Source organism: Orycteropus afer, unplaced genomic scaffold (genome assembly GCF_000298275.1).
Source record: "Orycteropus afer afer isolate SDZICR_OR568_19922 unplaced genomic scaffold, OryAfe1.0 scaffold00042, whole genome shotgun sequence".
In the NCBI taxonomy this organism is placed as follows: domain Eukaryota; kingdom Metazoa; phylum Chordata; class Mammalia; order Tubulidentata; family Orycteropodidae; genus Orycteropus; species Orycteropus afer.
In genome coordinates this window covers 3,644,557-3,656,256 of record NW_006921629.1, presented here as the reverse complement: position 1 = coordinate 3,656,256, position 11,700 = coordinate 3,644,557, and positions in this window count along the sequence as shown.

Below are 11,700 nucleotides of genomic sequence, written 5' to 3'. Positions count from 1 at the left end.
CATGTGAAAGCTGGACAACGAATAAGGGAGACCACAGAAGAATTGATGCATTTGAATTGTGGTGTTGGCAAAGAATATTGAATATATTGTGGACTGCCAGAAGAACAAGCAAATGTGTCTTGGAAGAAGTACAGCTGGAATGATCCTTAGAAGCAAGGATGGCCAGACTTTGTCTCTCGTACTTTGGTCATGTTATCAGAAGGGACCAGTCCCTGGAGAAGGATAGCATGCTTGGTAAAGCAGATGGTAGGGGAAAAAGGGAAGACCTTCAAAGAGATGGCTTGACACAGTGGCTGCAGTGATGGCCACAAGTACAACAGGGATTGTGAGGATGGTGTGGGGCTGGGGGTGTTTTGTTCTGTCGTACATGGGGTCACTATGAATTGGAACTGACTTGAAGGCACCCAACAACAAAAACAACCATAAGTGGCACCCTCACAACACGATGCCATCCACAAGTGCTTCCTTCTACTGCTGTAACACTATCCCTGTCCCTGTGTAAAGCGGGGGCCACTGGCCACTAGGAATAGGGTTTCACAGGGGCTCTTTACTCTCGTGATGCTTTAATGTTAAGTGCCCACTCACCTTTACCTCCCCCACAGCCAAGGATTTCAGGGGGCTGACTGCTAATCCACTGGAGTGCATAGCAAAGCTGAGAGACAGAGGCCCGTACCGCTCCAAATCTGTAGTTTAATGGGGGAAGACAAAGCCAATGTATGCATTATCGAGACAAAAGCGATGAGTTCTGGAAAATTGCAGCGAATAATTTAAAATGCGTTTCCAGTTACTCATATTTTCAAACCCAGTTACCGCCTCCTTGCCTGGCCCCTACTGCCTCCTAGTTCAACCCTGGCAGCACGTGAACTCAGATCCTCAGAGCCCAAGCTGTGCAATTTAGTAAATCAAGTCAGTTACGTTAAGAACAGAGAAGGACAATCAGCAGTTGGGAGAAGGGACTGGTTCGCTTAAGCTGGGAAGGAAGATACAGGTGGCAGGTGTCTAAAGAAGCAGAGGTAGGAGTATTTGCAGAGAACCAATATCAAGTGCCACTTCAGTTTCAGACAATCACAGCTTCAAGGTTCAAAAGACAGAATGTGTGTGGGTTGCTCCAAGCCACCACTCTCCTCCAAACAAGCCCTAGGATAATGAATGAGCCATCAGCCAGCCCCTTTGCTCTCTGATGAAAAAATCTCCCTCTGCAGACTGTCCCTGTGCAAATACAATCATGCCCCAGGAACCATCTGGCAAATATGCCCATTCCTTCAGCGTTTCTGGTATTTCCCTGACTCTCAGCCCCTTTTTCTTGAATATAAATGGCTGCAGCAAGCCAGGCCAGCAGAACGCTTGTTGATGGTTCACAGGCTTTCCCTGAGTCTGGTTAACCCCATGGCTCGCAGCCTATGGGGCTGCTCACAGCTGAAGGGTGTCCTGGATGTATGATCTCCCCTCTGCTGTTCTTGTGTATTCTGGAGTGTGCAGAGCCAGGCATGGGAGCTGCAGACCAGACCTGCAGGTAGAGAAGCCAGGGAAAACGTGCATTTCCGTTGCAGGACGTCCTTCACGGAGAAGGGACAGGCTAACTCCATCTCTCTGCAGAGGACTTGGACAGCTCCCCAAGGAGCCACCGCAGGCTGCCACAGCTGTGTAGGTCAGATCACGTGCTCTGGCCACACACAGGAGGATGCCCAGCAAACTGAGACTGCCCACGCCAGCCGCTGGGCGTCCTTCTGCACAGAACCACGTTCCTCCTCTGACTCGGCCTGACGGCATGCAAGGCTGTAGAACTGAGGGTCTCCTTGGGGTGATCTGAGCTAGCACCCTGCTGCCAGACCTGCGTCACTAGTTCTAATTCAGAGAACAGATAAAGGTGGGAGATGGAAGGTGATATTCCTGTTGAGAGTCACTCACCTCCTTAGTAATGTGCTTCGTGGTGGCTGCGCCATTGACCATAAGCCCCCTCCCCCCCACCTGAGAGTACTGGATTGTTCTAAAGAAGCGGAGAGGAAGCAGTGAATGCAAACAGAATCCCAGAGTGTCACCATCACCCTAACGACGGGCAGGCAGTTTCTATGCAGATTCACACCTTCGTGCCTTAGTACACGCAGTTCCTTCTGTCTTGTATGCATCGAGCCTCATCTACCTCATGATCTTCTGCTGAGTCTTTTAGGGTTCAGCTCCAGCATCACCTACTTGGACCCTCTGCGACACCTCGTGCTTTGCATACATCTCTATTTGGTTGTTATCACATTGCACCTGTTCTTTGTTTTCCCAGCATGTCTCCTTCACCTGACTTATAGCTCCTTGAAGGCAGGGACTGTGTCTCATTCATCTCTGTGCCTGAGGCCTGGGTCTGTAAAGATACTTATGGCAGTGCTTTGGAAGAGAAAATGAGAGATCATGGAATTTGGGGATGGATTCTCCTACACAAACCTCCTAGTCCCACTCCCTTGTTTCACAAAAGACACTGAGATTAGGAAGCGATGCCTTCCCCAAGGTCACACAGCTAAGTAGCAACAGAACTTGGACAAGAACCTAGATCTGCTGACTCCTGGTCCTGCTCTCAGATAATGAAGGAACCACATCCTGATTGTATTTCCCTGGTCCAGCCTGGGTGAAAGGGCTGCGGAGTAATCACAAGGCTTCTGGGCCCGCAGCAGCACGAGGGAGGGGGTTAGAGTGACACCAGTTGGATCTTAGGGCTGAAAGGATGTCACAGGCCATCTTGTCTGACCTTGTATTTGCAGACAGAACTGGAGGTCCTCGGCGTCGTGATGCCTCACCCACAGCCACACAGCAAGATGGTGGTAGAAATAGGATGTGAGAGCAGGCCTCCCCATCCCTAGGGCCGTGCTCTTGCCACACTCGAGAGAGTTGAGAGTTAATCTCCCACCCCAGAAAGATGGATGACCAGGCCCTCCCAGCCAGCTGCTATCCGAGGGGCAGATCCCTGGAGTCCTTGACTCTTCTAGGCTTTTCTTTCCTTCTCTTGGTGGCACGGCACTTAAGCAGGGTGCATTCTGCATAAATAATAAAGAGTGTTCCCTTCCAGGGAGGGAGGCTGCGTCTGGGCAGGCAGTGTGACAGATGGTATTTACAATGTGCACCGAGAAGTTCTCACACAACCTCACTGGGGCTTGCGGCTGAGAGATGGAGGAAACAGATTCCGAGGCCCACCGTCTCACTCCTCTGCCTGCTGTCCTGGCCGCCAGCTGTGCTGCTGCAGCTGCAGTTCTGTTCAGAGCGGCTTCCCCAGCTCGAGTTGGCGCCTGCCATGCTGGAGATGAAGTTCCAGGAGGTCTTCCTGCTGCTGCTGCTGCTGCTTCCTCACAGTCAGAGGGCCTGGCGCTTGGATCCCCAACTCATTCTCACAGTAGCCTCACCTGGTTTCAAACCCAAAGGAAACACACTTCCATCAAGTCATTTCTGGCTCATAGCAACTCCCATTGGGTTTCCATTTTCCCATTGGTTTTCTTTACAGAAGTAGATCGCCTTATTTTCCTTCCATGGAGCAGCTGGTAGGTTTGAACCACGAACCTTCTGGTCAGTAATCCAATGCCTGAGGCACTGCGCCACCAGAATAGGTGCTGAGTTAAACTGACATTCTTCCCCAAAGGAGGTCTAGGAAGCCAGACACATGGCACACTTCCCAGGGATGCTGACCTCTGGGAGGCCTTTCCTCAACCTGGAAATATACACATGGGATGGGTTCATTCAGTTGACAAATGCCTTTTTGTGAACCTCAGCTTGTTGTACTGTGGAGGCTTGTGTGTTGTGATGCTGGAAGCTATGCCACCAGTATTTCAAAGACCAGCAGGGTCACCTGAGGTGGACAGGTTTCAGCAGAGCTTCCAGACTACAACGGACTTGGAAGAAAAGGCAATTCAAACTTTTTTTTTTTTTTTGATCGTTGTTGTAAATATATATCTATCACACAACATTTGACACAAGTGTGCAATTTATTGACAGCAATTATAATTGTGCAACCCGGCCCTTAACCAATGTGATTTTTCTATCACCACTAATCCCACTTTCCTCCCATCTCTCTCACCCCTGGTGATCACTAATAAACTTTGATCTTTATACATTTTCTTTTTCTTATGTTTTTGTATATGTAAGGTCATACAGTATTTTTCCTTCTGATGGACTTATTTCACTCAGCATAATGTCTTTAAGCTCCATCCATGTTGTAGCATGTATCGAGGCTTCGTTTCTCCTGCTGGTTGAGTGGTATTCCATTGGGGATATATATAGGCATAACTTGGTGATACCACAGGTTTGGTTCCAGATCACTACAATAAAGCAAGTAAAGCGAGTCACTTGCATTTTTTGGTTTCTCAGTGCATATAGAAGTTGTGTTTACACTATACTATAGTCTGTTAGGGAGCTCTGGTAGCATAGTGCCTAAGGCACTTGACTGCTAACCAGAAGGCTGGTGGTTCAAATCTACCAGCCACTCCTCAGAAGGAAGATGGGCAATCTACTTCCATAGTGATACTGCCTCCGAAACCCAAGGGGGGTCGATATGAGTTGGGGTCAACTTGAAGGCACATAACAACAACAACAACAATATAGTCTGTTAAATATGCAATAGCATTACGAAAAAGTTTGAAATATTGTGAGAATGACCAAAATGTGATAGACACAAAGTGAGCACGTGCTGTGGACAAGTGGTGCTGATAGCCTTACTAGATGCAGAGCTGCCACAAGCCTTCTTCAGTTCGTAAAAAACACAGTATTTCAAAAGCACAATAAAATGAAGTATGCCTGCATCACATTTTGGGTATCCTTTCACGTGCTGATGGAGATGTAGGCTGTTCCTATGAAAACCTTACAGAGCACAGCAGAACATGGTCTGGCAGAGTGCTGGAAGATAAGCCCCCAAGGCCGGAAGGCACTCCTTCCACTTGAAATACACAGTGGCTGGAAACAATGGGCCCCAGCACACCAGTGATTGCGCAGAGCAGGCCGCGTTTCATTCTCTCGTACGTGGGGTCACCCTGAGTCAGAGCTGACTCAACAGCAACAAACAACTGCGCCAGGAATTGATCTAGGAGTCAAAGGGACTGCCATGAACAAGCAAACCAAGTCCTGGTCTTGCACACACGTTAGTGTAAACGTTTACCATGGGCCTTGTAGCCAACTGTCCACAGCCCTCCCAGACTGCTTGTTTCTTTCACTTTGCAGAGCTTGTGGGGCACCTTTGAGCCTGGCTCGGTGCAGGATTGGTGAAGGCAGAACATTCCCTTTCCTTTGGGGGAAGACATAGGTAAAGAAAAACAAAATAGACAACGGACCAATGGAAGCTTTTCCTGCAAAGCAAGAAATGGCCCCCGAAGGTTCTGAATTATGCCAGCCGTCAGCTGGACAAGCTCAGTTTGGACACTGAGTTAGTCCTGCCTGGTTGCCCTGGGCAAGCAGTTGCTGGCACTCACCACCATTCCCCCTTTAAGAAATTTGGTAAGAGAGATGGAAACTCAAGCCTCCTTTCAGCCCAGGGACCTTAGTGCCCCATTTGTAAAATGAAAGCAATTGTACTGTTCTGCTTAGCTCATAGACCAGCTTTTTGAGGACAATATGACACATGTGGAAGTGCTCTGAAATTAAAGGCAGCAGGCACACAAGCTTATTGTTTTTATTATGCAGAAGAATCTTTTCTCTATAATATAAAACATCTCTTCCTAGGGGCTAAGAATAATAACTGTGCGATTAGACTTTGTGTCATACTAAGAGATTTGCTCTGTTTTTCATTAAACAGACATGGGTTCGGCTCCTGTGGTGTATGTAGCGTTGTGTGTTGTGGTCAATGCAATATTGAATAAGCCATCATCCTCTCCTTCAAGGAATGCACATTGTTGTAGAGGGAGGACAAAACTTAGGTAATATAATGCAAAACCAAAAAACCAAACCCACTGCCATTGAGTCGATTCCAAGTCATAGTGAGCCCCATTGGGTTTCTGAGGCAGTAAATCTTTACAGAAGTAAAGAAAAAAGTGGTTCAGAGGAAGGAGTGATCCATGCAGGTGGGACAGTGCAGGAAAGGCTTTGTGGAGGAGAGAGAATTCAGAGAGATACGTAAGTGTGAACAGGCTGTTTAGCCAGCTGCCCTGAGGGAGCATATTGTTGAACCTATGGGCTCAGAACCATGGTCACAGAGGATATCAAACTCAATTAGCATAACATACTACACAAAAACATTGTTTTTGGTGAGAAGTAACTGGGGTCTTAAAAGCTTACAAGTGGCCATCTAGATGCAACAATTGAAGAAAACCAAAGACACATGGAAACAATAAGTCCAAGGGACTAGTGGACCAGGTGAACCTCAGCCTACATGACCATGTGACCAGAAGAACTAGATAGTACCCAGCTGCCACTGTCAACCACTCAAAAAGATATCAGTGCAGGAGATCCTGGACAGAGTGGGAGAATAATGTGGAACAAAACTCAAAATAATAAACCAAGCTTATTGGTCTGATAGAGACTGCTGAGACCCCTGAGACTGTGGCCCTGAGTCACCCTTTAGGCCTGGAATTGAACTTACTCCTGTGGCTTCCAGCCAAACAATACCCAGGAGGCATATAAGGTGAACATTTACGCCAGGTAGGGGTTTGGTGGCATAGTGCCTAAAGTATTTGACTGCTAACCAGAAGGCTAGCAGTTCAAACCCACCAGCCACTCTTCAGAAGGAAGATTGCACAACCTAGTTTTGTAGAGATACCACCTCAGAAACCCAAGGAGGGGTCGCTATGAGTCAGCTTCAACTTGATGGCATTGAGTTTTTTGAGGTTTACTCTAAGGAACAATCATGGGAGATCAGAAGGGCAGGGAGATAACTCAGAGTGCAGGAATGCATAGGAAAGAAGGACACAGGGAAAAGGTAACCACAGGGAGGAAGTTAGAAGAGAGTTGTTAACATTGTACGGAACTGCAGTCAATGTCATGAAACAAAATGTATATGAACTGTATGGAAAATGAATTTGCTCTGTAAACTTTCACCCAAATCACAAATTAAAAAAAAAAAAAAAAAAAGTGAACAGCCTGTTTCCTGAGACTAAAAAAAAAAAGTTGTCATCAAGTTGATTGCAACTCACAGCGACCTCATGTGTTTCAGAGTAGAACTGTGCTCCACAGGGTTTTCAATGGCTGTGACCCTTCAGAAGGAGGTCACCAGGCCTTTCTTCCAAGGCGCTGCTGGGGGGACTGAAACCTTTCCATTAGTAGCGAAGCACTTAACTATTTCACCCCCCAGGGACTCCTGCTGAGGAGACACACCTACCTATAGCATGACTAAAGGTCATAAAGAAGTGTTGGAGTCCGGAGAGAATCTGGAAGTGGGGTCCTGGGGATCAGCCGAGCCCCAAGGAGATGTGGGGAGGATGAGACCCGGCAAAGCAGTGGACAGCGTTCCTGAAGGTGTGATTGGCTAAAACCAAGGACTAGAGAAATTTCCTCTGTCTGTCTGGGCTCCACTTTTAGTCGCCCACGTCTCTCTTTGAAAAGGGTTCGATGTCTGTGAACCTAGACATCTTTCAGTAATGATTTAAGTTACTCAGAAAAGTTGGGGCCCTGGAGTGAGAAAGGAAGAGACGAAAGGAAGGGGGAAAAATCCGTTTAGCAGCCTTGTTGTGTTTGATCTCCCAGACAGCAGGGTAATAATGGAAGAATACTGGAGATGAGAATGGAGGGTGGTTGGGTTTCAAGTGGCGCTCTCCTCCCTGAGCTCGTCTGCTGTTCTGACTTGCAGACTTCAAACATGACTGGGGGATTCCTGGAGGACAAAGGAATTCAGGGCTGGGGCTTGGATCTCAGTCAAAAATAACTCACGTCTTCATCTCAGGCAGGCAAAGGGCTGCAGCTCGGAGCTGGTGTGCTGGTTTCTCCAAAGATTGGAGCTACAGGTAGGGAGGCAGGACTGCCAGGGTCAGTTTAGGTTTCTTTTAGGGAGAGAAGGGGCTTTAAAGTGTGTGGGCCTGAATGAAGGAGACATCAGGATGGGAAACTGTTGAAGAGAAGACCCAAGTGGGAAAGGTTCTGGAGAAAAACTCAGCCCTGCTTTACCCTCTCTCTTGGCACCACCATTTGTGTTGAGTGGCAATTCCAGCCCTTGATGTTTCTGCCCTGGCTTCTCATTAGCTCGCGGTGTCCACAAACTCCTCGCTCCCCTCCTCCTGGCTTGTCTAGTTCACTAAGGCAACACCATTGTTTTAGGGTCAGAACATCAGATCTTAAAAAGAAAAAGTCTTCTTTCCTTGATGGGTGCATCCTAGAGATTCACTCCCTAAATGACTCTTCCTTCCTCCACCCCACTTACCCACTTGGTTGTCATTAAAGGAGTATCTCATTTTCACCCAGGAGTCCAGGACCTGAGTCTTACTCCTTCTTGTATTCTCAGCACCTCGGCCAGAGGCTGGCAAATAACAGACACTGGCAATGTGTTAGTTGAACTCCACTGCTGGGCTGCTACCAAGTTAATCTTCCTAAAATGCTCCTCCAATTTGAAGCCCTGATTGCTTCTCCGTGGCCTATCAGGCGAGGTCCAGCCTCCTCAGACTGCCATTCAAGTCACTGCTTTCGTGACTTACTCTTCACCTTCCTCCCCATCCTCACTTTACGCTCAGCCACTTACTAGTTCCCCAGTCCAGTCAGTAGCTTTCCTGTCTCTGTGCCTTTGTCACAGCGGTTCCCTCCACCCAGAAGCACTTCCATGCCTTCTTCCCCAAAACTGACCATCTTTGGAGGCTCCTCCCATAGCACATCTCTGCCCCTCCGGATTGGGTTTGAACCCTTAGAGTCTGAACTGCTCTCCTGCAGGCTCTCATCTTATTCTGCATTGACTTAGAGTGTCTTGTAGGAAAATTAAAGATCAGTGGAAGTGGGAGCACTTCTCAAACAAAGAGCAGACATATTTGCTGTCATCTCCCATTAGATCCTGGGTTCATATACAAGTGTTTGGCCATGGTAACATTCAGAGGAAGTAAGTAAACACCATGCCCATTCCTTCCTCTACCCCCAATATGGTGCAGAACATGCCAGAGTCCTTATGCTGTCTTAGATTGATGTGGGACAAAGGCTATCAGGGAGCCTGGCCATTTCCATCCCATGGAAGTTTACGGGTTCAGGGACAGCTTCTCTGCCTTCAGGACCCGTTTTCCATTGTCTGCTGGGCATATAGATCATACCTAGTTGCAGATTTACCTGGGGCCGAGGGAAGAAGGCGACAGTGTGGACAGAGTCCAGAGTGTGGACCTCAAGTTCCCAGAGGATGTTGGATGCCATGACTCATCCTGATAGTCTCTGAGTCCAAGTGGCTAGCAAGGACTGGGGAGAAGGAAACAGCCTCCTGAAAGGAGGATCTGTTTAGAGGTTGAGGATTCTTTCTTAGGAGACTTTTAAGAACACCGTCTGCCATGGTGGGGTGAAATGTTCCGTGAGGACAGATACTTCTAAGATCCTCCCTGTCCCCCTTATTCTAACCAGTGCCATCCTCATGACCCCGTCCTCGGACAGCGCGTCGCATTCCCCTATGCTCAGGCTAACCTCCTGCCTGATCATCCACCACACTAGCCAGAGGGATCTTTTAAAATACAGCTTCTCTGCCTACAATCCTTCAATGGATCCCTGTTGCCCTTAGGGCAGAGTCCAAACTCACAGCCTTCCACAGCTGTCCCTTCTTTGTATTGAGCAGCTTGTTCTAATTTCTAGCCACACCAAATTGTTTGTAGCGCTCTCCTATACCATGCTGCGTCATGTGCCAGCTTTGCCCATGCGGTTCCCTCTGCCTGGAATGCCTCCCCTTCACCTTTCCCATGTTGCCTAGTTAAAGTCTTTAAGACTCAGCTCTGGTGGCAGGTACCCCTTTGGGAATCCTTCCTGGTCCTACAAAGACCTCTTCCTTTGCGCTTCTACATCCTCTGGGCTTCCCTTGCCCCAGAACCTGTGTTGAATGTGGCTGTCACCTCCAATTAAATGGTTTTTGGAGGACAGGGTCTGGGTCCCATCCATCTTTGTATTCCCCCAACTCGATCGCTGGGACTTAGTAGGTGCTCAATAAATGCTGATGGAACTAAACTGAGATTCCTTCCACCTGAGAGGATGCCAGAGTTGGATATGTTGATAGACATTATCCTTGGGCTGGGAAGAAGCAGAAACCAAGGGGTAGCCAGGGTCAGAACATGGCCAGGGCTGCTGGGCATCTCTTCAGACAGGCTGCCCCTTTCTGAAAACTTCTTCCACTGACTCCCTTGTAGCAAGGCTTCCTGGCCCCTTGTCTAGCTCCCAGAATGTCAGTGTACCAGAGCCAGGACCTATGTGGGTCATGCAAATGATGGTGGGGGTAGGGGTGGGGACAGTGACACTGACCTCAAGCCTCCAGTACTCTCTTGTCCTTCTGGACTTCTTTCTACAAAGGAGTTGCCCTGTCTTCTGTCCCCTGGAGGCTGTTTTCAAAATCACACCCTATGTAGACAGTTTTATTTACAAGGAAATCTTGGCAGGATCTTGACTTGTTAGTAGAGTAGGAATGGAGGAGGGGGGGTGAGAAACAAAAATAGTCAAAATGATCACACTTTCTGAAACTGAGATGAAAATTGGTGTCTGTAGCAAATTCACCTAATTAGAACAGAGTTAATTTCCTTCTCCGTGTTTAAGGGGAGCAGTCATTGCTGAGTGGAATGGTCACAGGTCGGATCCTGGGCCTGGGGTAATGTGTTTGCTTTATGAAGATGACAGCAGTAAGTGTAACTTTCACTATTCCAAAAGAGCCCTGGATTCTGAGAGGAAGAGTTCATGAGTGGGTGTTGGGAACAAGAAGGAAAGAAGTGTGCAAGGGGATAGATAGCCTTGGTGTGGGTTGGGGACTGTGGAAGCTCACCAGGAATGAGCCTGTGAGCCTCCTGGCAGCCAGGCACCTGTCCCAGCCAGCACTGGCCCTGTTTAGACAGGGTGCATCTGCTTGAGGAAGATGGTCTATACTGGGCACTCTTTCCTGGAGGAACACAGCTTTTTTTTTTTTTTTTTTTTTTTTTTTTTTTTTTTTTTTTTTTTTTTTTTTTTTTTTTTTTTTTTTGTTTGTTTGTTTGGTTTGGTTTTTCTTCAAAAGATGTCATACTCTTTCATTCCTGCTGGCTTCAGTTTCTTTACTTTCCTTCTCCCAGCTGGGGCACCTCCTTGGACTTACCTTTGTCAGCCTGCTCAAATGAGGGCAAGACACTGTCATTTAGCCATGGGTGTAGGGAGGACAAGGTTTAGGGTTGGGGCCCAGGCATCCCCCCATCTGATTTCTCCAACCCAGAGCTATTGGGCCTCCTAAGCCTCCGAAATGTGAGACCCTAGCAAACAGAGATGGGAGGGGAGTTGGGGAGAACATACTATTTTCGTCCCACCAGCCCCAACTCACTTCCAGTTAACCCCATCGTTGGCAACTGAGCGAAAACCTCGCTCCTGCCTCCTGCACACACCTGCCGCCTCCAAGCGGTCGTTACCCCAGTGGGTCTTGGGAAGCAGGGACGGCTCCCTGCCGCTCTGTGTGAACAGGCAAGTCCAGGCCCGGGGTGTGGGTTGCTGGTGGTGTCAGCGCTGGCCCCATCCCCGCCCCGCACTGTGCCACCACTTCCCTGCCAACCCCGCCGCAGCCCACCCCCTCTCCCGGCCGCGCAGCTCTGACCGATCTGGCCCTAGCGGTGACGCGCTGGGGGGCAGGGGGGG